Below are 24,288 nucleotides of genomic sequence, written 5' to 3'. Positions count from 1 at the left end.
TAACATTACTTATTTCTCTTACCTTACTTTGAAGTAAACACTCCTAATGCTGTTGCTAATTATTATTAATAAAATTCTTATTTGTAGGTAAAAAATCATTACTGGGAATGGGATACCTTCTTGGTAGCAACTCAGCTGCAGCATTCTTTGCCAGTGAATCTACCTTCTCCTTTCCAGATACACCTACATGTGCTGGAACCCAACAAAATCGAACGTTATACCTTTCATACCAATAATCAAAAGCCACTCTAAAATTTTTAAAACTAAAGGATAATTGGTCTGGATGACAAAAATGGACAATACTAGTTTTACTTGTCAAGAACTTAACTCCATTCATATCGGCCCACTGGATAATTTGGTCAATAGAGAGTTGTATTTTTCTCTCAACCATTGCCATTCTAGATCCAGCAAATGATATTGAGAGATCATCCACACAAATAATGTTGAGAGAACATCCCGGGGAATGACTGAGGATATCCCATTGATTGCTAGTGCAAACAGGGTTACACTCAGCACACTCCCCTGAGGAACTCCTTCCTGACATTTACTCTCTGATAGAGCTTCCCCCTCTCTCACTTGAAAAACTCTATGTGAAAGAAATGACTGAATAAATAGTGGTAGTTCTCCTTTTAATACCAATTCATGAATTGTTTTAAGTATACCTTATCTCCATGTGGTATCATATGCCTTTTCAAGGTCAAAAAGACTGTCACATGGTGCTGTTTGGAAGCAAAGGCTTCACAAATAGAGGAATCGAGTCGTATCAACACATCATTTGTTGAGTGCATTTTTCTGAATCCACATTGAATCGGTGATAAAATACCCTTCTTTTCAAGGTACCACATCAACCTTACATTGACCATCTTCTCCATGATTTTACATAAACATCAGTTGTTGAGTGCATTTTTTCTGAATCCACATTGAATCGGTGATAAAATACCCTTCTTTTCAAGGTACCACATCAACCTTGCATTGACCATCTTCTCCGTGATTTTACATAAACAAGATGTCAATGCAATAGGTCGATAGTTTGCTGCTAAAAACTTCTCCTTACCGGGTTTTAAAAAGGCTAAAATAATGGCTAGTTCCCAAACACTTGGGTAACTATAATCATGCCATATTCTATTAATAATGCTTAAAATAAATAACTTTGTAGTAAAATGTACTTGTTTAACCATTGCATATGGAATTCCATCCGGTCCAGCGGCTGTATCGTTACATGTAGTGAGTGCGGAATCAAGTTCTCTTTCAGTAAAAGGAGAATTATACGATTCTTCCTTTCCTGTTGCAAAATTTAAAATTTTCTTTTCTTCAATGCTCCTATACTGGTGACCAGGAGCTGTTACACTCTTGCGTGATACATTTGAAAAATGGTCAGCCAGGGCATTGCTAACTTCATTTGCTTCAGTCACATACTGACCATTCACTTTCAACACTGGTTTGGGGTAAATTTGCCGGCAATCTTTTTCATTTTCCTCCATAGAGAAGATGTTGGTGTTCTACAATTAATGGAGGAAACAAAAGCCACCCAAGATTGGCGTCTAGCTTCTTTCATGGCACGACGGAACTGTGCTCTACACTTTTTGTATGTTATAAAATTTTCATCAGTACGGCGTCTACATAATCTAGTCAAAAGATTTTCTGGTGGCTCTGTGCAAGGCTGTTAATTCTGAAGACCACCACAGGACTGGTCATCTTTTGAATAGTCCTGTGGTTTTGGGAATCAAATTGATTCCTGCTGTATGGCGAGTTCCATTCAGTAGGTCTATGGTGTCATCAATACTCTCAAACTGCTCTGCATTACCCGCGATTTCACTTAGCTCACGAAATTTAATCCAGTCTGCCTTGTCTAGATTCCATCATGGCGATCTTTGTAAAGGCGGACCCTTGTTAGTGTTTATAAGGATTGGTGCATGATCACTACTATGCCAATCATCTAATGTCCTCCGATCGAAATCAAGAAGGCAGTTAGAGATTGCAATTGAAAGGTCAATGCATGACAAGGTACCTGTCTGAACATGGAAGTGTCTGGGCTCAACTGTATTAAGGAGTCCCACATCCTCATTCTCCACAACTGATGAGATAATATTGCCCATTGTGTTTGCCAAAACATCACCCCATAAAGGATGTCTACCGTTCATATCTCCCAATAAGAGAAAAGTTTGAGGGAGTTGTTGAATGACCTCTACTAAATCATCATATAAAATATTATCATTTGGAGGTAAGTACAAAGACCATATTGTATATTTTCTCCCTATATCGATTTGTACAACCACTGTCTGCAGGGGTGTATGAATAGACAAAGGTATTTGGGGAACATCTCGACGAACGTACATGAGACTTCCACTATGGCTTCCTACTTGTTGATTATGTGGTGTTCTATAGCTAACATACTCTCGAGGACTAGGAGTGTTAGCATCAAGCTTACTTTCCTGTAGACACAATTATGGGGGAATGTTCATGAAGTAGGATTTTAAGTTCTTCATATTTGGCCCTTAAACCGTGACAATTCCACTGCAAAATGGAGTAGAAAACTATGGATTACTTCTGGAAGACATCTTGGATGAGGTCTTTCCATTAGCAGTTTTAATCTAACATTACTACCAGTAGGTTTCTTTAGAGATGGTTTTGATATGTTGGGTTTTAAATTTTTCTTTTTATTGTATCCTTTTGATCTATTTGTTGAGGCGGATGGTGGACCTCAACTTGAATTTCTGATTTATTCAAGTTATCTTCCAGTTCAATAGAAACATTAACAGACAAAACATCAAATTTATTTGATGTCCTAACTTTAATGTTTCAATGGTTGGGGGTGATAGAGATGGAGGTCTCTCTCTTTTACGATCAATAGATGGTGAGATTCTAGGTTTTTGCACCTTTCGCACTACAGGTGCATCTGGTAAGGTGGTTTAAAGTGGAACCTCCATCAAATCAGGCAAGGACATGGCCTGCTGAGAGAGGTTTGTCCTATTTTTTTGTATTGGGAGACGAAAGCTGTACAGAGATGGGCAAAGCCCTAGTGTTAATACACCGTGGCAAACCATCAGGAGTTAATATGCTTACCTTGTCATTCAGCATTTTATCAGATGGTATATTTCTTTTTCTAGAAGTATTGGCAGTACTAGGTGGGTTTGATTTTAATGCCTTAGCATAGTTATTTGATTTATTTAGTAGTCTTTTGGCATGTCCCACACTTATATGATCTAAATTAGACTTGTTGAGGGCAGCTTCTTCCAACATATACAGCTCGCAACTCTTGTCTGTGGATTTATGATTCGAGTTACAATTCAAACACCGGCTCCAAGTGCACATTCTCCATGGTAAGATTTGGAGCAAATACCATATATTTTTTCATTTTTGCAAACTTTAGATGGTTGCCCAAATTAAAAAAATTAAAACATTGCAATGGCTTCTGCCTTAATGGTCGTACTTTAATCACTTCATTTTCAATATTGATATGGAAAGGTACATCAGCATCCTGGAACATAATGATAATCATTGATGTACCTAGGACTTAGTGTACTTTCCATACATTTAGTGGTCACATAACCAGTATCTCCTCCTCTGTAAATTCATACATTTCTATGTTAAAAACTACACCCCTTCCGTGGCTAAAATTTAGGTGGGGTTTGACATCTAACTTGATATCATTATTAGTTATTTTTAAGTTGGACAGTATTAAAGATTGTGCTCGATTTGGCATGGATAAGGTGACTATTTTTCCCAAAACGAGATATATCTCCCGGTGCAATAGTTCCTACTTTCTTCTGAATTATTTTGCATATTTTGAAATAGTTCCCTGTAACCCCCTTTGACTCAGCTACAAGCTACATTGGTGGTTTTGGCTTTCTCTGGGAGGGCACAACTAAATCGGCGTCTTTTTCCAACCAGTCAGCAGGCCTATATGCATCCAAATCCTTTGGAACCTTATCACAGAGAGCAGCCATGACATTCAAGTTATTAATTTTAATATTATTCATGTTACTTATTGCATTAAATGCTTTGTCATATCTACTGTAAGATATCCATGAATCCCATATTTCATTTTCAAGTTTCATCCATATTTCATTTATATATCCATAGCACTCAAATGCTTTATATAGATTATCATAGTTCGTCTCTGTAGGAATTTGGGTAACATGAAGGATTCAAAGTTTCCTTGTGTTACCCAAATTACTTGATATTGTAATATCAGTAGAATGGTCCTTTCTAGTTCCGAGGTCATGAACAGAATTTTGCCTAATCAAATTAGCAGAGGTCGTCAACAGTGGCAAAGGGAAGAGGGGAGGGGGGAGTCAGCATATCCAGGAGATGGGGAGTCGGTGTTTGAAGGGTTTATAGCTAAGGGTGGGATGTTCTTTTTGGTTTTTGTTGAGTGTTTCTGAATATGACCAAATCGGTATACAAGAATATAAACTGAAATTTGTTTACAAGTGTTGTATCTGTACAAAAGCAAAAATTTACTGCGGTATGCATATTTTTTGTGGATAAGTACTGCACAAATGAGAAAATCTTGCAATGTACAGAATTTTTGGGTGTTGCGGTATATCTCTATGAATATTATACTGTATGCAGTATTAAGTTACACGTGTGCACGATCACTTTTTAAAATAGCTTTTTGGGCTCGAGCTATGTCATCCTGATGGAAGTTCCTCTTAGGCAGCTTTCTACTTGGGATATTTACTGCGAGTGATATACCAGAAAATTTTACCTGTAGAGGTATCACGAGGTTACGACCCCCAGAACGAATATCCCAAATGATAGTGTATGTGACATGGACGTGTTTAAAACAACCACAGCCATCCTTCCCCGAACAGTTAACCTTGTCTAGAATTGGATAAGTGGGTGAGTCGTTACATTTCCGATCCCAGTGTGTTATGTAAACACGGTCACTGGCTCGCCATTCCTTCTAACAGCGTCATTTTCATTGCACGCTTGGGAGTTTCTCGGCTTTGTTTTTCAAAGTTTTCAGTACTCTTTTGGATATGGATGCCCCTGCTTATTCATCATTAGTTCAGTCGAGTACAACCTTCCCATCTCCAATCCTATTTTTACTGATGCGTCTGTTTCTACTTCGCTTGTGTTGCATACTCGAAGCTGGTTGCTTATACATCCAAATACCTCTGTGTTTTATATGAATTTTTTAACTAGCTAATTTTAAGTATGTTGTTTATATGCTCTTGTTAATCTAGGTTAGACATTTGCCTTATTGCATTCTTGTCTTTCCTAGCTGATGGCCTAAGCAAGCCGTTACCTCTAACCTATGGCTTAGGCTAGCTATTACCCTACCCCATCCCTCCCTTCTTGCCACATAAGAGCATGGTTTGTGTGGCTGTTGGCCATCCTCCCTCCCTATTGATACATCATAGTGGGGAGCTGAATGACCTCTACTAAATCATCATATAAAATATTATCATTTGGAGGCAAGTACAAAGACCATATTGTATATTTTCTCCCTATATCGATTTGTACAACCACTGTCTGCAGGGGTGTATGAATAGACAAAGGTATTTGGGGAACATCTCGACGAACGTACATGAGACTTCCCCTATGGCTTTCTACTTGTTGATTATGTGGTGTTCTATAGCTAACATACTCTCGAGGACTAGGAGTGTTAGCATCAAGCTTACTTTCTTGTAGACATACAATTATGGGTAAATGTTCATGAATTAGGACCTTAAGTTCTTCATATTTGGCTCTTTAACCCTGACAATTCCACTGCGAAATGGAGGAGAAAACTAAGGATTATTTATGGAAGACATCTTGGATGAGGTCTTTCCATTAGCAGTTTTTAATCTAACATTCTTACCTGTAGGTTTCTTCAGAGATAGTCTCGATATGTTGGGTTTTACGTTTGTGTTTTTCTTTGTGTCCTTTTGATCTATTTGTTGAGGCGGATGGTGGACCTCAACTTGAATTTCTGATTTATTCAGTTTATCTTCTGGTTCAATAGAAACATCAACAGACAAAACATCAAATTTATATGATGTCATAACTTTAATGTTTCTAATGGAGGGGGGTGAGAGAGATGGAGGTCTCTCTCTTTTACGATTAATAGATGGTGGGTTTCTAGGTTTTTGCACCTTTCCCACTACAGGTGCATCAGGGAAGTTGGTTTTAAGTGGAACTTCCATCAAGTCAGGCAAGGACTTGGCCTATGAGAGGTTTTTACTAGTTTTTGTAATGGGGGATGAGGGTTGTACAGAAATGGGCAATGCCTTAGTGTTAATACACAGTTGTAAAGCCTCAGGGAGTAATATGCTCTCCTTGTCATTTAACATTTTATCAGATGGTATATTTATTTTTTCTAGAGCTATTGGCAGTACTAGGTGGGTTTGATTTTAATGCCTTGGTATAGTTTAGTCTTTTGGCATGTCCCATACTTATATGTTCTAAACTAGATTTGTTAAGGGCAGCTTCTTCCAACTTATATCACTCGCAGCTATTGTCATTGGATTTGTGATTTGAGTTGCAATTAAAACACTTCTCTCCAAGTGCACATTCTCTATGGTAAGATTTGGAGCAAATGCCACACATTTTCTCATTTTTGCAAACCTTAGACGGATGTCCAAATTTAAAACAATTAAAACACTGCAGTGGCTTCTGCTTGAATGGTCGTACTTTAATCATTTCGTTTTCAAGAGTAATATGGAATGGTAAAACAGCATCCTGGAACGCAAGGATTGTCATTGATTTACCTGGGACTTTGTGAACTTTCCATTCATTTAGTGGACACATGGTCAGTATCTCCTCCTCTGTAAATTCATACAGATCTCTGTTAAAAACTAACCCCCTTCCATAGCTAAAATTTAGGTGGGGTTTGACATCTAACTTAATGTCATCATTACTTCTTTTCATGATGGAAAATATTACAGACTGTGTACTTGATTTGGCATGGATAAGGAATCTATTTTTTCCAAAACGTGATATATCGCCTGGTGCAATAGTTCCTACCTTTTTCTGAATCAATTTGCATATTTTAAAATAATTCCCTGTAACCCCCTTTGATTCAGTTATAAACCACATCGATGGTTTTGGCTTTCGCTGGGAGGGCATAACTAAATCTATGTCTTCTTCCAACCAATCGGCAGACCTATACACATCCAAGTCCTTTGGTACCTTATCGCAGAGAGCAGCCGCGATATTCAAGTTATTAATTTTAATATTATTCAAGTTACTTATTGCACTAAATGCTTCGTCATAACTACTATAAGATATCCATGAATCCTATTTCTCATCTTCAAGTTTCATCCTTATTTCTTTTATGCATCCATAGCATTCAATGCTTTATATAGATCATCATAATCTGTCTATTGAAATTTGGGTAACATGAAGGATTCGAAGTTTCCTCGTATTACCCAAATTACTCAATTTTGAAATATCAGTAGAATGGACCTTTCCCGTTCCGAGGTCATAAACAGAACTTTCCCTATTCACATCATCAGGGGTCATCAACAGTGACGGGGGGGGGGGGGGGGGAGGTCAGCAAATCCAGAGGGATGGGGAGTCAGTATTTGAAGGGTCCATAGTTAAGGGTGGGATTTTCTTTTGTTTTTTCTTGGTTGTTTTGTTGGTTTACCTGGTTGAGAATTTTAAGAAAGTATCATATGTTGGAAAGGAAATTTGCATTCTCCACTATCGGCACAATGAGAGTATACTTCCCAGATGGTCCACTCCATACCCTACCGGAAGGATAGCATCAAAACAGATATAGAGGGATAGGTGTAAGCTAAGCCCGCCTGTTAGGACTGAGACCAAGGATATATGGAATCATCCTCCCCAAATCTGTAATGATGGGCTTCCGGCCAAAAGCCAAGAGTCCCACCTCAAGGATTCGATCCCTCTGGATTCCGATGACCCAACCCTTGAGAGTAGTTCCGCCAAAAAGGTCCAAACCATCTTTGGGATGGCTGAGATCATCCAATGCTCTCATATATAGCTTTGAATGCGAATACTTCCCAACCGTGATCCCTTCTCCTATTCATCTAAGCAGGCAGTAATAAGGAATGTGGAAATATCCACGCCATTTAAATAAAATAAAAACAAATAAATAAATAAATGTATGAACAAATAATATATATATATATATATATATATATATATATACATATATATATATATATATATATATATATATATATATATATATATATATATATATATATATATATATATATATATATATATATATATATATATATATATATATATATATACATACATCTACATATATATAACTTTTAAGAGAAATAATACTCAGAGTTAGGACAGCAAGACAAAAGAAGGTTGATAAAATTAGGAGCAGGTCAAAGTAATATTGAGCAGAAGAAATAGAGGAAAGGGAGAGAAATTTAGATTCGAACTTGGGGAGCAATTTCCCCAAGTTCGAGAGCCCTCTTGCCTGTCACCAAGTTTCAGCATGGGAATGAAATGCCGCGCTGAAGCTCAATGACTTCATCTAGGCATTCTCTCATTAAGAGGGAAACTTTGGGTAAAGATCTAACGGTAATTCTCCAGCATCAACAAGGAAGCTTGGAATAAGCAAAGATAAAAATGCTCCTGTTGCCAATCTAATACCAGTATGGTTTATAGAATCTAAAATTTTTAGTTGACTTGGGGTGGCTGAGGAGTACCTCTAACACCCATAAATAATTTTGGAAAAAATTAGAGCCTTGTATAACTTTAAAATAATTTTGCGGTCTGTCCCCTGGATGTAGGACAAAACTTTTAAAAGCCTCAAAGCATCAAGATGATTTTAAGTGTGGAACCCAAGTAAGCCTACAATCAAATATCAAGCCTAAAAATTTTGCTTCCCTTGCACATGGAATCCATTGACCTTTGCTGTACATATCAGGGTCTGGATGTACTCACAGAATACAACAGAAATGGACAACAGTAGTTTTGCTTGTCGAGAACTTAAACCCATTCATATCAGGCGACTGAATAATTTTGTCAATTGCTAGTTGTGAGAAAAATTTCTCTTATTATATATATGTATATATTATGTACATATATATATTTATTCATTTTTTTTTCTTTCTTTTGGCTTGGATGTTTCTACATCCATTATAGCCACTGGCGAGGATGTTTATACATCCGTTATTGCTGCTTGCTTAGATGAATTGGAGGTGGTGTCACGGTTGGGAGGTATTTGCATTCACAGCTATATGAGAGAGTATTGGATGATCTCAGCCATCCCGAAGATGGTTTGGACTTTTTTGGCGGAACTATTCTCAAGTGTAGGGTCTTCGGAATCCAGGGGAATCCAATGCTTGGGGTAGGACTCTTGGCTTTTAGCTGGAAGGCCATCATTACAGATATGGGGAGGATGATTCCATATTTTCTTGGTCTCTGTCCTAACAGGCGGGTTAAGCTTACACCTGTGCCTCTAGATCTGTTTTGATGCTATCCTTCGGGTAGGGTATGGAGTGGACCATCTGGGATGTATACTCTCATTGTGCCGATAGTGGAGAATGCAAATTTCCTATCTGACGTATGATGCCTCCATATTCTCAAGCAGGTAAACCTCACCTAATGAATCACTCTCTCGACCCCTGCTTTATGGACTTTTCAAATAACGAACCCCCATCCCCTGGATACGCTGACTCTTCCCCGGCACGCTTGGCGACCTCTGCTACTGTAATTAATGAAAATTCTTTTGACGACCTTCAAACTAAAAAGGACCACTTTACTGATGTTAAAAAATCTAGCAATTTGGGTAACACAAGGAAACTACGAATCCTTCATGTTTCCCAATTTCGATTAGGGACAAACTATGATGATACCTTCTCTCGGTATGTGAAAGAAGGCATGTGTGGGGGGCGTCATATCAGTGATCTTTGACTTGTTCAAGTTATTTAACCATGTTTCAGATAATGCTAGCATATCCAAATATTTCTCGCTTATCAATTCTCGAATTTGAATAGTCTTATTATCTACAGATTGTATATTTACATAGCCACAGTTTATGACATCCTGAGTAACCATGATCAGTATTTTCCGCTAGTCTTTTCAATTCCAAGTCATAAGCTTTGCAGAGTCTAGAATTTACTATGTGGTCACTTGGTTTGTTTAACTTTATGCAGTTTATACACTTTGACACTTGCGAATCACACTCCCTGTTGGAATGTCTCCCTGAACATTTCCCACAGACTTTATCATCATTCTTAGACTTGCAATCTTTTTCAAGATGTCCATACCTCTGACAGTGGTAGCAGGTGATCACGTGGTACCTATCATATATGTTATAGATACCCCATCGTAACGAAACTTTGTCCCCATTATCATGAATAGCCCTCCGAACTTCAGGATCACATTTCAGCACATAGTGGGTGGTTCCCCCCCCTCCCCCCCAAGGTATTTTTCTTCAGGACTACACTTATCTTCTCTTCTATATTTTGGATTTGGGCCAGGCAGCGATTTCTTCGAGTCAAAGCATTTACTACATCATCTTCATCATTGTATACACATTGCATATCATTATTTTTGGTTTTTAGTTTTCCGATTTTTCTCGTTTCAGTGTCAGCCACCAATATATGAATTTTGTTTGCCACTTCTTCTGTGATCATATTGTTTGCAAAGTTTACAACAACATTTCCATTCGTAGTTGACCTTGTGTTAAGTATAAGAATGTCTTTAAGTGCTTGTTCAACTTCACGTTTTCTTTCAGTAACTAGTTGTCGTATTAGTTGATTTAATGAACAGATTTTTTTCCTTAACTTTGTCGGCAAATGTCGGTTTCTCCGGTTTTGGGTCTATCAGTGTTTGAAGTGTTGCTTATTGATTCCATATTCATGGCAAGAATGTCGACTTTCTCAGTGAGGTCGGTAGTCTGGGTGGAATTTACTGCGTCTGCGCTAAGGTCCGCAAGTTTGTTTTCCAAGTCATCTATTTTCGCATCTTGTTCATTCAGGGCCATATCTCTCACGTTCACATCTTCCTTTAATTTTGATATTACTAAATTATCTTGTCTGGCTTCACATACGCAGTGTGGGCATAACCAGTCTAGGTTATTCCGTTCATTATCAGTGATGCCTGTCACTATATGCACACATTTCTTGTGGTAGAGTCTGTTACATTCACATACTTTCCATTTTTTCCGTTCTCCCTCCATGTTATTACATATGAGGCAGACATAGTTAGGAGCAGACATAGTGTACTGTTTCTTATCACTTAGGTTTCTCCATAAGACTAACTAATATGTTTTCAATGATATTGTAAGCGAGAAACAGAAAGCTAAAACACGACTCAGGTTGTGTATAACAGAGCTCAGCACAAAACGTCCACACTCTACCACACTCGGACAAAAATAAAAGCTAGATGTTTTGAGGTTCTGAATCTTTTAAAAGTATTGTCCCATACATCAATGTTGGCAGACCGTAAAACTATTTTAAAATTATACGAGGCCTTAATTTTTTCCAAAATTAGTTATGGGTGTGAAATATACTCCTCAGCCACCCCAAGCGCATTAAAGATATTAGAATCAATACATTATGCTGGTATTAGATTGTACACAGGAGTGTTTAGAACATCACCTATCAGAAGTCTGCTTGTTGATGCTCGAGAGCTACCTCTAGACCATTACCAAATGTCTTCCATTATTCGGTATTGGTTTAGGTTACAAAGACTCCCTAACTCTTTAGCCTTTCAGACTGCAAGCCTTGTAAGGCATTCAACATACTTTGAGTTACACCCAAAATCTCCTCAACCTTATGGCTTTTGGGTAAAACAATTATTAAACAGTCTTGATAAAATTAGAAGTAAGGTGCTTCCATTTACGATATCATCAACCCCACCATGGAAATTACCAGAGATAACTTTTTGTAAATATTTTATTGGTGTTTAAAAAAACATGACTGAAATCGAAGCTAGGTCTCTTTCTATGGAACATGTTGAAGAACATAGGGAATCAACTTTTATCTGATGCTGGCATTGGCTTTGGAGTATATAGTAATTCTTTTAACTGTTGAGATGCACTTCCTCCAATATCTTCTATATTTACTGCTGAATTATATGGCATACTAACTGCTATTGAGAAAATAGCTTTAAAAGGGGAGGGCAATCTACCATTTATAGTGATTCAAGAAGTGTCCTTCAAGCTTTAGAAGGTTTTAATTCTATTAACCCTTTAGTTTTAAAGATTTTAGATTGGCTTTTAATTATTGGCCTAAAAGGTATAACAGTTCCATTCTGGTGGGTTCCGGCACACGTAGGTGTGTCTAGAAATGAAGAGGTAGATTCGCTAGCAATGAGTGCTGCAGCTGAGTTGCTACCAAGAAGGTACTGTATACCATTCTCTGTAATGATTTTTTTACCAGCAATTAAGAATTCTATTTATAACAGTTGGAAACAGCATTGGGATAGTTTATCCAAAAATAAGATGAGAGAAATTGTGATTGTTATATCCCCTTTGAGGTTTAATGGGATGCCCCGAAAATGGGAGACTACTCTGTCATCTCCGCATTGGTCACTCTCGGATGACACATGAGTTTCTGCTGGCTGGCCAACATCAACCCTATTGCGACGACTGTTTGATACCCTTGACAGTGAGCCTGATATAGCACTGAGAATGATATGCCATGCTGAAGCTTAATGACTTCATCAAGGTATTCTCTCATTAAGAGGGATATTTCATCAGAAGGGCTGCCCCAGATAGTATGTCATCAGGTCATGATCCTAGGAAAGTTGCCTCTTCCCTAAACTATTTCCAGTATATGTCCTTCGAAGGTCTACAAGCCTATACTGGATGGAAAATTTCAAGAGTGTTTTTCAAACATTGGAGGAGATTAAACACTTTGTTGTCGAAGCTCGTAATGTGATTAAACCAGCTTCTTAGTGTTGTGTATGGACTCTTGTGGACTGCATAATACGGGACTATTACAGAATACATAATGCGTGTTGAATGTCCTAATTTGCATTGTGTTATAAACTATGTTTATACTGAAGAGTCGAAAGTGACCTTATTTTTACCGAAAGGAATGGTATACTATACCAATCAATTCGATGTTATTTGGGTAAACATTTCTTGTTTTTAAGCACTAAATGTAAAGATTGTTGTTTCAATTCTGTTACATTTGCTTACTTTTAGAAATAATAGAAGATTATACGTCTTCTTGCATTTCTTTTATAATGGACTTAATGCTTATAAATAAAAATTAATGTACCTCATTAATTTAACCCTCTCTGTATGTGTTCCTACTGATATGGATATGTTATCTTTATCACAGCGTGTGGGACTGTAATGATAATTTTCTATTTCTGGTATGGGTTACAAAAACCTAATAGTTCACTCATAGAGTTGGACTGTTGTAACAAATAATTTTATTTGGAAGTATAAAACAAATGCTCATTAGATGCACGAATTGTGGAACAAATTCAAAAATTTCTACAATTAGTGAGGTTGGAACAAAGAAGCAATTACATGGTTAAATTCTAATATGCCACAACTGAGAATTTTTTAATTCTCTGGTACACTTCCATGAGGATAACATGGCTTGAGCCTGAAAAAGGGATTTTGACATAAGATACATCTATTTTTGGGTGAGATAGCCCTGTCGTCCTCATGGACCCGCCCATTACTTTTCATCCCCTCCCAAATTCTCTGTGTTAGGCCATATTTCTTTTGACGCTGCTGGTGGAATGGAGAACCAGCGTACGTGTTACAGTAACACCCTGCATAAGAGTTGTAATGGTTCTCTCAAGTATCCAATCCTATCCCATATCCTTCTAGACAAGGTTAACTCTATTCGGGGAAGGATAGCCGTGGATGTTTTAAACATATCCCTGTTACATACATGATATCTTTCAGGATATTTGCTCAGGGGGTAGTAGCCCCGTGATACCTCTACAGGTAAAATTCTTTGGTATATCAATCACAGAAATATCCCAAGAAGGAAGCTGTCTAGAGGATCTTTCATCAGGATGACATGGCTACCTCAACCAAAATAAGATTTTTCATATGTCAACATCCCTTTTGTAAATGATATAGCCTAGTTTTATTGTCATAAATGATTACCTAGCCTGAATAATTTTATTTCTTTGTTTAAGATTGATTGATTGATTTGGGGTTTTCTCGCATCCTAACATCTAAGGTCATTGACGCTGATATCCTTTATTGTGAAAAAAAAAAAAATAAATAAAAGAATATTCAATTAAAACCATAAAAGCAAAGATGTCATTTTATAAGTTAAATATCTTTCAGAAGACCTGCTTCTGAAATAAAACTGAAAATACCACTAGCATGGTAGGACACAGCACGTCCAAGAATCTTGGCAAGGATGAACTTGCAATCGTCACCTTGAGCCTCAAACAGATATCTATTTCTCTCACTACTGTATGTGGGGCATTCGGTTAACTAATGACTTACTGTCGATGGTACCAAACAGTCGTCGCAATATAGTTGATGCTGGCCAACCAGCAAAAACTCATGTGTCAGCCGTGTGACCAATGCGGAGACGGCAACGAGTAGTCTCCCACTTCCGGGGCATCCCATTATACCTCCAGGGAGATATAACATTACTTATTTCTCTCATCTTGTTTTCAAGTAAACCATCCCAATGCCGTTGCCAATTATTATTAAGAAAGTTCTTAATTGTAGGTAAAAAAAATCATTACTGGGAATTGGATACCTTCTTGGTAGCAACTCAGCTGCCGCATTCTTTGCCAGTGAATCTGCCTTCTCATTTCCACACACACCTACGTGTGCCGGGACCCAGCAAAATCGAACTGTTAAACCTTTCATACCAATAATTAGAAGCCACTCTAAAATCTTTAAAACTAAAGGATTATTGGGATAAAAAACTTCTAAAGCTTGTAGGACACTTCTTGCATCACTAAAAATCGTAAAATTGCCCTCGTCTTGTAACACTATTTTCTTGATAGCGGTTAGTATGCCGCATAGTTCGGCCGTAAATATGGAAACTGTTAGAGGGAGTGCACCTCTACAATTAAAAGTATTACTATATACTCCAAATCCAACACCAGAATAGGATTTGGAGCCACCAGTACAAAGAAAAGTCGATTCCTTATGTTCTGCAACACGTGCCATAAAAAGAGAACAGGCTTCTTTGTCAGTCATATTCTTTTCAACTCCAATAAAATATTTACAAAAAGATACCTCTAGTAATTTCCATTGAGGCGTCGATGATATCTTAAATGGAAGCACCTTACTTCTAACTGTATCAAGACAGTCTATCAGTTGTTCCACCACAAAACCATAAGGTTGATGGGATTTTGGGTGCATCTCAAAGTATATGGAGTGCTTCAATAAGCTTACAGTCTGACAGGCAAAAGAGTTAGGAAGCCTTTGCAACCTAAACCTATACCGAATAATAGACGACTTTCTTTAAAAGTCTAACAGTAATTCTCCAGCGTCAACAGGGAGGCTTGCAATACACAAAGTTCTAAATGCTCCTGTTGCCAATCTGATACCAGTAAGGTGTATAGAATCTAAAATCTTTAGTCGACTTGGGGTGGCTGAGGAGTATATCTCACACCCATAACTAATTTTTGAAAAAAATAAGGCCTTGTATAACTTTAAAATAGTTTTGGATCTGCCCCCCATGATGTATGGGACAAAACTTTTAAAAGCTTTAAGGCATCAACACATTTTCCTTTTAATGATTTTAAGTGAAGAACCCATGTCCACCTACAATAAAAAAATAAAGCCTAAAATCCCTGTTTCACTTGCACATGGAATCCGTTGTCCTTTGATGTACATATCAGGGTCTGGATGTACTCCCCGAATACGACAAAAATGGACAACAGTAGTGTTGCTTATAGAAAACTCAAACCCATTCATATCAGCCCACTGAATAATTTTGTCAATTGCGAGTTGTAGTTTTCTCTCAACCATTGCCATTCTAGCTCCAGCAATTGATATGGAGAGATCATCTATTAATATATCTTGAATGACTGATGATATCCCATGAATTGCTAGTGATAATAGGGTAACACTTAGCACAGTACCCTGGAGAACTCCTTCTCACTGACATTTTCTCTCCGATAAAGTTTCCCCCACTCTCACTTGAAAAAATCTCTGTGAAATAAATGGTTGACTGAACAATCGTAACCCCAAATTATGAATGGTTTTAAGTATACCTTATCTCCATGCATTATTATATGCTTTTTCAAGATAAAAAAAAAGACTGTTATATGGTGGTGTTTTGAAGCAAAGGCTTCACAAATAGAGGACTCAAGTCGTATCAACACATCAGTCGTTGAGTGCATTTTTTCTAAACCCACACTGAATAGGGGATAAAATACCCTTCTTTTCTAGGTACCATATAAGTCTTGCATAGACCATCTTCTCCATGATCTTACATAAACAAGATGTCGATGAAATTGGTCGATAGTTTGCAGATAAAAACTTATCCTTACCAGGTTTTAAAAATACAAATATAATGGCTAGTTCCCAAACACGTGGATAGCTATGATCATGCCATATTCTGTTAGCAATGCTTGAAATAAATAACTTTTCAATAATAGGTACATGTTTAATCATTGCATATGGAATTCCATCAGGTCCAGTGGCTGTGTCGTTACAAGTAGTAAGAGCGGAATCAAGTTCTCTTTTAGTAATAGGAGAATTATACGACTCTTCCCTTCCTGTTGCAAAATCTAAAATTTTCTTTTCTTCAATGCTCCTATACTGGTGACCAGGAGCTGCTTCACACTTGCATGATACATTTGAGAAATGATCAGCCAGGGCATTGCTAACATCATTTGCTTCAGTTACATACTGACCGTTCACCTTTAACACTGGTGGTGGGTTTGGGGTAAAGCTTGGGGTAAATTTGCCTGCAATCTTTTCTATTTTCCTCCATACAGATGATGGTGGTGTTCTACTCTTAATTGAGGAAACAAAAAAAGCCTAAGATTGGCGCCTAGCTTCTTTAATGGCACGACGGAACTGACCTCTACACTTTTTGTATTTTATCAAATTTTCCTCATTATGGAGTCTATGCAATTTAGTCAAGAGATTTTCTAGTGGCTCTGTGCAAGAAAGTTAATTCTGAAGACCATCACAAGACTGGTTGTCGCTTGAATAGTCCTGTGGTTTTGGGAATCGAATTGACTCCTGCTGTATGGAGACTTCCATTCAGTAGGTCTATGGCATCATCAATACTTTCAAACTGTTTGGCACTCCTCTCGATTTCCCTTAGCTCACGAAATTGTACCCAGTCCACCTTGTCAAGATTCCATCGTGGCGATCTTTGTAAAGGTGGACCATTGTTGGTGTTTATAATGATTGGTGCATGATCACTAGTATGCCAATCATCTAATGTCCTCCAATCAAAATCAAGAAGGCAGTTAGAGATTGCAATTGAAAAGTCAATGCATGACAAGGTACCTCTCTGAACATGGAAGTGTGTGGGCTCTCCTGTATTAAGGAGTCCAACATCCTCGTTTTATACAATTCATGATATAATATTGCACCTGGTGTTTGCTAAAACATCACCTAACAAAGGATGTCTACCATTCAAATATACAAGATAAAGAAAAGATTGTGGGAGTTGTTGAATGTCCTCTACTAAATTATCATTTGATATGTTATCATTTGGAGGCAAGTAGAGAGAGCAAATTGTATATTTTCTCCCTATATCAATCTGTACAACTACTGCCAGCAGAGGTGTACGAATAGGCACAGATATTTGAGGAACATTTCGACAAACGTATATGAGACTTCTGCCATGGCTCCTACTCGGTGATCATATAATTAGCTTTTTATCAAATGGTATATATATATTTTTTTTTTATTTACTATTGGCAGTACTAGGTGGGTTTGATTTTAATGCCTTTGGACATCTATATGATCTATTTAATAGTCTTTTGTCATGTCCCACACTTATATGTTCTAAATATGATTTGTTGAGGGCAGCTACTTCCAAATTATACAGCTCGCAGGTCCTCTCAGTGGATTTATGGTTTGAGTTGCAATTCAAACACCTGGCCTCAAGTGCAGATGTAATGACAAAAAAAGCTTCATTTAACTGAGGGGTAATTCTCTTGATGGTTATTTGACTTATAAACAAATTGGTTTTCATCTCATCAAAAGGTTACGATAGCCACATGTGGTTGAGATGGTGTAGGATCGAGTGTGCTTACCCAGAGGTGTAGATAGGCGTAGCAAAGAAGAAGTTGTGTCTGCAGTCGAGAGTTTGTGATTGAGTGCACAAGGTAAACAAAGGCGTAGTTGTGTGAGCCTCGGGCGTAGCTGTGCGAGGTAAGCTCAGAGCGCACACTTCATGTCGACAACGATCAGTGTAGAGGGGAAACGGTGTTGCTCCCCTTATTATGTGAAATTCTTATTTTCTCCCATGTAAAAGGTATGCACTTGTCTTAGTTATAATTTATGTGTTTTAATAACACTTGATAATGTCTATTGTGGTTTTCTTTTTAAAAGTAATAACAGAATTATCAAATAAGGTTACGATAATTTTTTCAGTATTGAAACTGCTTCATACTGCGCTTGCATATGGTTGGAATTGTGCCCCAACCGTAAGTTAAGATGTGCAATATTATTCCCAGATTTGAGAAAGTGTTTATTCTTGAGTTGCCAGGCTAACTGTACAGCGTAACCAGTAGGTTAGGTAAGAGTACAGTATAGCCTAGGCTACGAATTGCATGCTGTTTGATATCGGATCGTTGTCCTAAATGAAGACTTTGTATTACAGGGTACCAGTTTGGAGTACCTGTCATGTACCAGCACTTGTAGAAGTAAGAAATAAAAAGACCCCAAGAACCAACCTTTCCCTTAACCTCCACTACAAATGAAGATCGGTCCTTCTCCACAACAGGTGTCAAGTTTAACTTAAGTCTAGGCTTAAAGTATTAGCCTATGCCTATGAGGTACACGGTATTAGCCTATGCCAAGGTTTGGTTGTTATAGATACACTAGCCAGGAATAAGTTGACTGTCCTAAATTGAATGGTAGCCTTCGAATGTAAGTCAGGAAAATTGACGACGGTAAGAGTTCAAATGAAAAGTCATTTGAAACGGCATGACACATATTCTCCATGGTAAAATTTGGAGCAAATACCACACATTTTTCATTTTTGCAAACTTTGGACGGGTGTCCAAATTTAAAACAATTAAAACATTGCAGTGGCTTCTGCTTGAATGGTCGTACTTTAATAATTTCATTTTCAATAGTAATATGGAAAGGTACATCAGTATCCTGGAAAGTAGGGATAATTATTGATGGACCTGGGACTCTGTGTACTTTCCATAAATTTAATGGACACATGGTCAGCATCTCCTCCTCTGTAAATTCATATTTGTTAAAAACTACTTCCCTTCCGTAGCTAAAATTTAGGTGGGGTTTGACATCTAACATAATATCATCATTACTTGTTTTTGGGTAGGACAATATTACAGATTATGTGCTTGATTTGGCATGGATAAGAGAACTATTTTTTCCAAAACAAGATATATCTCCCGGAGCAATAGTTCCTACTTTTTTCTGAATTAATTTGCATATTTTGAAATAATTCCCTGTAACCCTCTTAGATTCAGTTACAACTCACATTGGTGGTTTTGCCTTTCTCTGGGAAGGCATAACTAGATCAGTGTCTTTTTCCAACCAGTCGGTAGGCCTTTATACATCCGAATCCTTTGGTACCTTATCGCAGAGAGCAGCCATGACATTCAACTTATTAATTTCAAGATTATTAATATTACTTGTTGCTTTAAACGGTTCAACATGACAACTGTAAAATATCCATGAATCCCAATTTTCCTCTTCAAGTTTCATTATTATTTCATTTATACACCCATAGCACTCAAATGCTTTATATAGATTATCATAGTTTTTCTCTATTGGAATTTGGGTAACATGAAGGATTCGAAGTTTCCTCACGTTACCCAAATTACTCGACTTTTGAATATTAGTAGAAGGGTCCTTTCCGGTTCTGAGGTCATCAACAGAATTTTTCCTGATAGGCTTGCCACAGGTTGTCAACAGTGCCACAGGAGATTCAACATATCAAGGGGAGGGGGGTTTGTCCTTAGAAAGATTTATTTTCGAGAGTAGTTTGTTGTTTGTGAGTGAGTTGTGATTAACCTGCTTGAGAATATCTAAAAAGTATCACACGTCGGAAAGGAAATTTGCATTCTCCACTATCGGCATAATGAGTGTATACTTCCCTGATGGTCCATTACATATCCTACCTGAAGGATAGCACCAAAAGAGATATAGAGACACAGGTGTAAGCTGAACCCGCCTGTTAGGACCGAACCCAAGAAACTATGGAATTATCCTCCCCTTATCTGTAATGATGGGCTTCTGGCTAGAAGCCGAGAGTCCAACCCCAAGCATTGGATCCCCCTGGATTACGAAGACACAACACTTGAGAATAGTTCTGCCAGAAAGGTCCAAACCATCTTCGGGATGGCTGAGATCATCCAATACTCTCGCATATAGCTTTGAATGCAAATACCTCCCAACCTTGACATCTCCTCTCATTCACTGAAGCAGGCTACAATAACGGATGTAGAAACATCCACACCAGCGGCTATAATGTATGTAGAAACATCGATGCCCTTCCAGGCCCCCGCCCCCCCAAAAAATTTATATGTATATGTATATATATATATATATATATATATATATATATATATATATATATATATATATATGTTCACAATATATACACATATATAAGGGAGATTTTTCTCATAGAGTTGGGACAGCAACACTAAAGAAAGTTTATAAAATTAGGAGGTTGAAGTAATATTGAGCGAAAGAAAAAGATGAGAGAGAAAGAAATTTAGATTCAAACTGGGGGAGCAATTTCCCCAAATTCGAGAGCCATCTTGCCCGTCACCAAGTTTCACCATGGGAATGATATGTCGTGCTGAAACTCAATGACTTTAATAAGGCCTTCTCACCTTAAGAGGGTCTTTAAGAATGTTTCTAAAGCATAGCCTATAGACTGTTTGCCTAGGCCTACTGTATAAAATATTGTATGTTTTACAAGCCTACATTGCTTTATGTTTATATAGCCTATATGGTATACTGCTTTAGCATTCAACCCTTTATCTCAATTTTCCTTATGCACTCTTTTCTATTTTTCTCAAATACTTTATTCCTTCCAAACAATGTCTTTCTACATGGTTTCACCTTCAGTCCCCATGTCCCTCAAAGGTGAGTTTGCAGAGAAATGGGAAGAGTTCGAATCGATATCGTTTATTATAAATAAAGATTAAAAGAATATTCAATTAAAACCAGAAAAGTAAATATGTTATAAAAGTTAAATAGCATTATGAAGACCTGCTTCTGATATAAATTCAAAAATACCACTAGCATTGTACGACACATCATGTCCAAGGATCTTGGCAAGGATGAACCTGCCATCTTCATCCAGAGCCTCAAACAAATTTCTATTTCTTTCTGTGCTAAAAGTAGGGCATTCAGTCAACAAATGCCTCACTGTCAAGGGTATCAAACAGTCATCGCAATATGGTTGGTGTTTGTCCGCCAGCAGAAACTCGTGTGTCATCCAAGTGTGACCAATGCAGAGAAGACAAAGAGTAGTCTCCCAGTTTTGGGGCATCCCATTATACCTCAAAGGGGATATAACAATAGCAATTTCTCTCATCTCATTTTCGGTTAAATTATCCCAATGCTTTTGCCAATTGTTATAAATAGAATTCTTAATTGCTAGTAAAAAAAATAATTACAGAGAATGGGATACCTTCTCAGTAGCAACTCGGCTGCAGAAGTCTTTGCCAGTGAATCTGCTTCTTCATTTCCAGATACCCCTACGTGTGCTGGAACCCAGCACAATCGAACTGTTATACCTTTTAGGCCAATAATTAAAAGCCACTCTAAAATCTTTAAAACTACTGTAAAGGGTTACAAGAATTAAAACCTTTTGAAGCTTAAAGGACATTTCTTGAATCACTATAAAAGGTAAAATTGCCCTCCTCTTTTAATGTTATTTTCTCAATAGCGGTTAGTATGCCATATAATTCAGCAGTTAATATGGAAGATATTGGAGGAAGTGCACCTTTACAGTTAAAAGAACTACTATATACTCCAAATCCAACACCAGCATCAGATTTGAAGCCATCGGTATATATAAAAGTTGATTCCCTATGTTCTTCAACTTGTTCCATAGAAAGAAACCTAGCTTCTAATTCAGTCATGTTTTTTTAACACTAATAAAATATTTACAAAAAGATATCTCTGGTAATTTCCACAGAGGGGTTGATGATATTTTGAATGAAAGCACCTTACCTCTAATTATACCAAGACCTTTTAATAATTGTTTTACCGGAAAGCCATAAGGATAAGGAGATTTTGGGTCCAACCTAAAGTATTTTGAGTGCCTTATAAGGTTTGCAGTCTGAAAAGCTAAAGAGTTAAAGAGCCTTTGTAACCTAAACCAATACCAAATAATGGAAGACATTCGGTAATGATCCAGAGGTAACTCTCCAGCATCAACAAGGACACTTGGGATAGGTGAGGTTCTAAATGCTCCTGTGAACAATCTAATACCAGCATGATGTATTTAATCCAAAATCTTTAATCGGCTTGGGGTGGTGAGGAGTATATTTCACACCCATAACTAATTTTGGAAAAAATTAAGTCCTTGTATAATTTTAAAATAGTTTTCCGGTGTGTTCCATATGATGTATGGGATAATACTTTTATAAGATTTAGAGCCTCAAGACATTTAGCCTTCAACACCTTTAAGTGAGGGACCCATGTAACCCTAGAATTGAAAATCAATCCTAAAAATTTTGCTTCACCTACACATAGAATCCGTTGTCCTTTCATGTATATATCTGGATCTGGATGTATTCCCCGAATACGACAGAAATGGAACATAGTAGTTTTACTTGTTGAAAACTTTAACCCATTCTTACTATCCCACTGAATAATTTTGTCAATTGCGAATTGTAGTTTTCTCTCAACCATTGCCATTCTAGCTCCAGCAATTGATATGGAGAGATCATCTACAAATATATCTTGATTGACAGATGATATCCTATTCATTGCTAGTGCAAATAGGGTAACACTTAGCACACTACCCTGGGGAACTCCTTCTTACTGACCTTTTCTCTCGGATAAAGTTTCCCCCACTCTCATTTGAAAAAATCTCTGTGAAATAAATGGTTGAATGAACAATCATAACCCCAAATTATGAATGGTTTTAAGTATACCTTATCTCCATTCATTATCATATGCTTTTTCAGGATAAAAAAGACTGTTAGATGGTGCTGTTTTGAAGCAAAGGCTTCACAAATAGAGGACTCAAGTCGTATCAACACAGCATTGAGTGCATTTTTCTGAATCCACACTGAACAGGTGATAAAATACCATTTATTTTCGAGGTACCACACCAGTCTTGCATTGACTATCTTCTCCATGATTTTACATAAAAAAGATGTCAATGCAATTGGTCGATAATTTGCTGCTAAAAACTTGTCCTTACCGAGTTTTAAAAAGGCTAAAATAATGGCTAGTTCCCAAACACTTAGATAACTATGTTCATGCCATCCTCTATTAATGATGCTTAAAATAAATAACTTTTTATTAACTAGTACATGTTTAATCATTGCATATGGAATTCCATCAGGTCCAGGGGCTGTATCGTTATAATTAGTAAGTGCGGAATCAAATTCTCTTTCAGTAAAAGAGAAATTATACAACTCTTCCTGTCCTGTTGCAAAATTTAAAATTTTCCTTTCTTCAATGCTCCTGTACTGGTGACCAGGAGCTGCTTCACACTTGCATGATACATATGAAAAATGAACAACTAGATCCTTATTTCCTTGGGAGTATAGAATCCAAATACAATGAAATTCAATTAAATAGGCAAAATCGGCATATTGAGAGAAATGGAGGAAAAAGGAACACGGCGTAAAAGGAATAATAGCAAAACCTTCCAAAATCGGGTAGTTACTGACTTGGAGAGGAAACTATACCATTTTAAACAAAAACTAGTCATCCAAAATCGGGTAAAATACCGATCTCGATAGGCAGGACTAAAATTAATCAAAAACGCGTTCCGATTCCCCGTAAAAAACTAAAAAAAAAAAAACATGAATTCTCGCATGAAAGGCTATCGACCGAAGCCGCTAACTAACACTGCCCAAATAGCCTAAATAAAAGATAAAATCATGCCAAAACATTGAATTAGATGTCCATAACACAAAAATAAGACTACAATTAGTATAAGGAACTGATAGAAAGTCTTACAAAACAAGGAGATCCCGAGGAAGCGACACCAAAAGGCCGCATACACACATGTAAGGGAGCGTCAACAAAGCGGCTGAGAG

At 37.3% G+C, this 24,288-nt stretch overlaps 1 protein-coding gene across 2 annotated transcripts in view; it reads right to left on the bottom strand.

The window, feature by feature from the left end:
* The window catches only part of LOC137626005 (acyl-CoA-binding domain-containing protein 5-like), a 366,138-nt gene that overhangs the window by 7,142 nt on the left and 334,708 nt on the right, over positions 1 to 24,288 (bottom strand). The window lies entirely within an intron of this gene.

Source organism: Palaemon carinicauda, chromosome 2 (assembly GCF_036898095.1).
Source record: "Palaemon carinicauda isolate YSFRI2023 chromosome 2, ASM3689809v2, whole genome shotgun sequence".
NCBI lineage: Eukaryota > Metazoa > Arthropoda > Malacostraca > Decapoda > Palaemonidae > Palaemon > Palaemon carinicauda.
The sequence above is the reverse complement of the archived record's forward strand: the minus strand, read 5'-3'. Positions and strand labels throughout refer to the sequence as shown.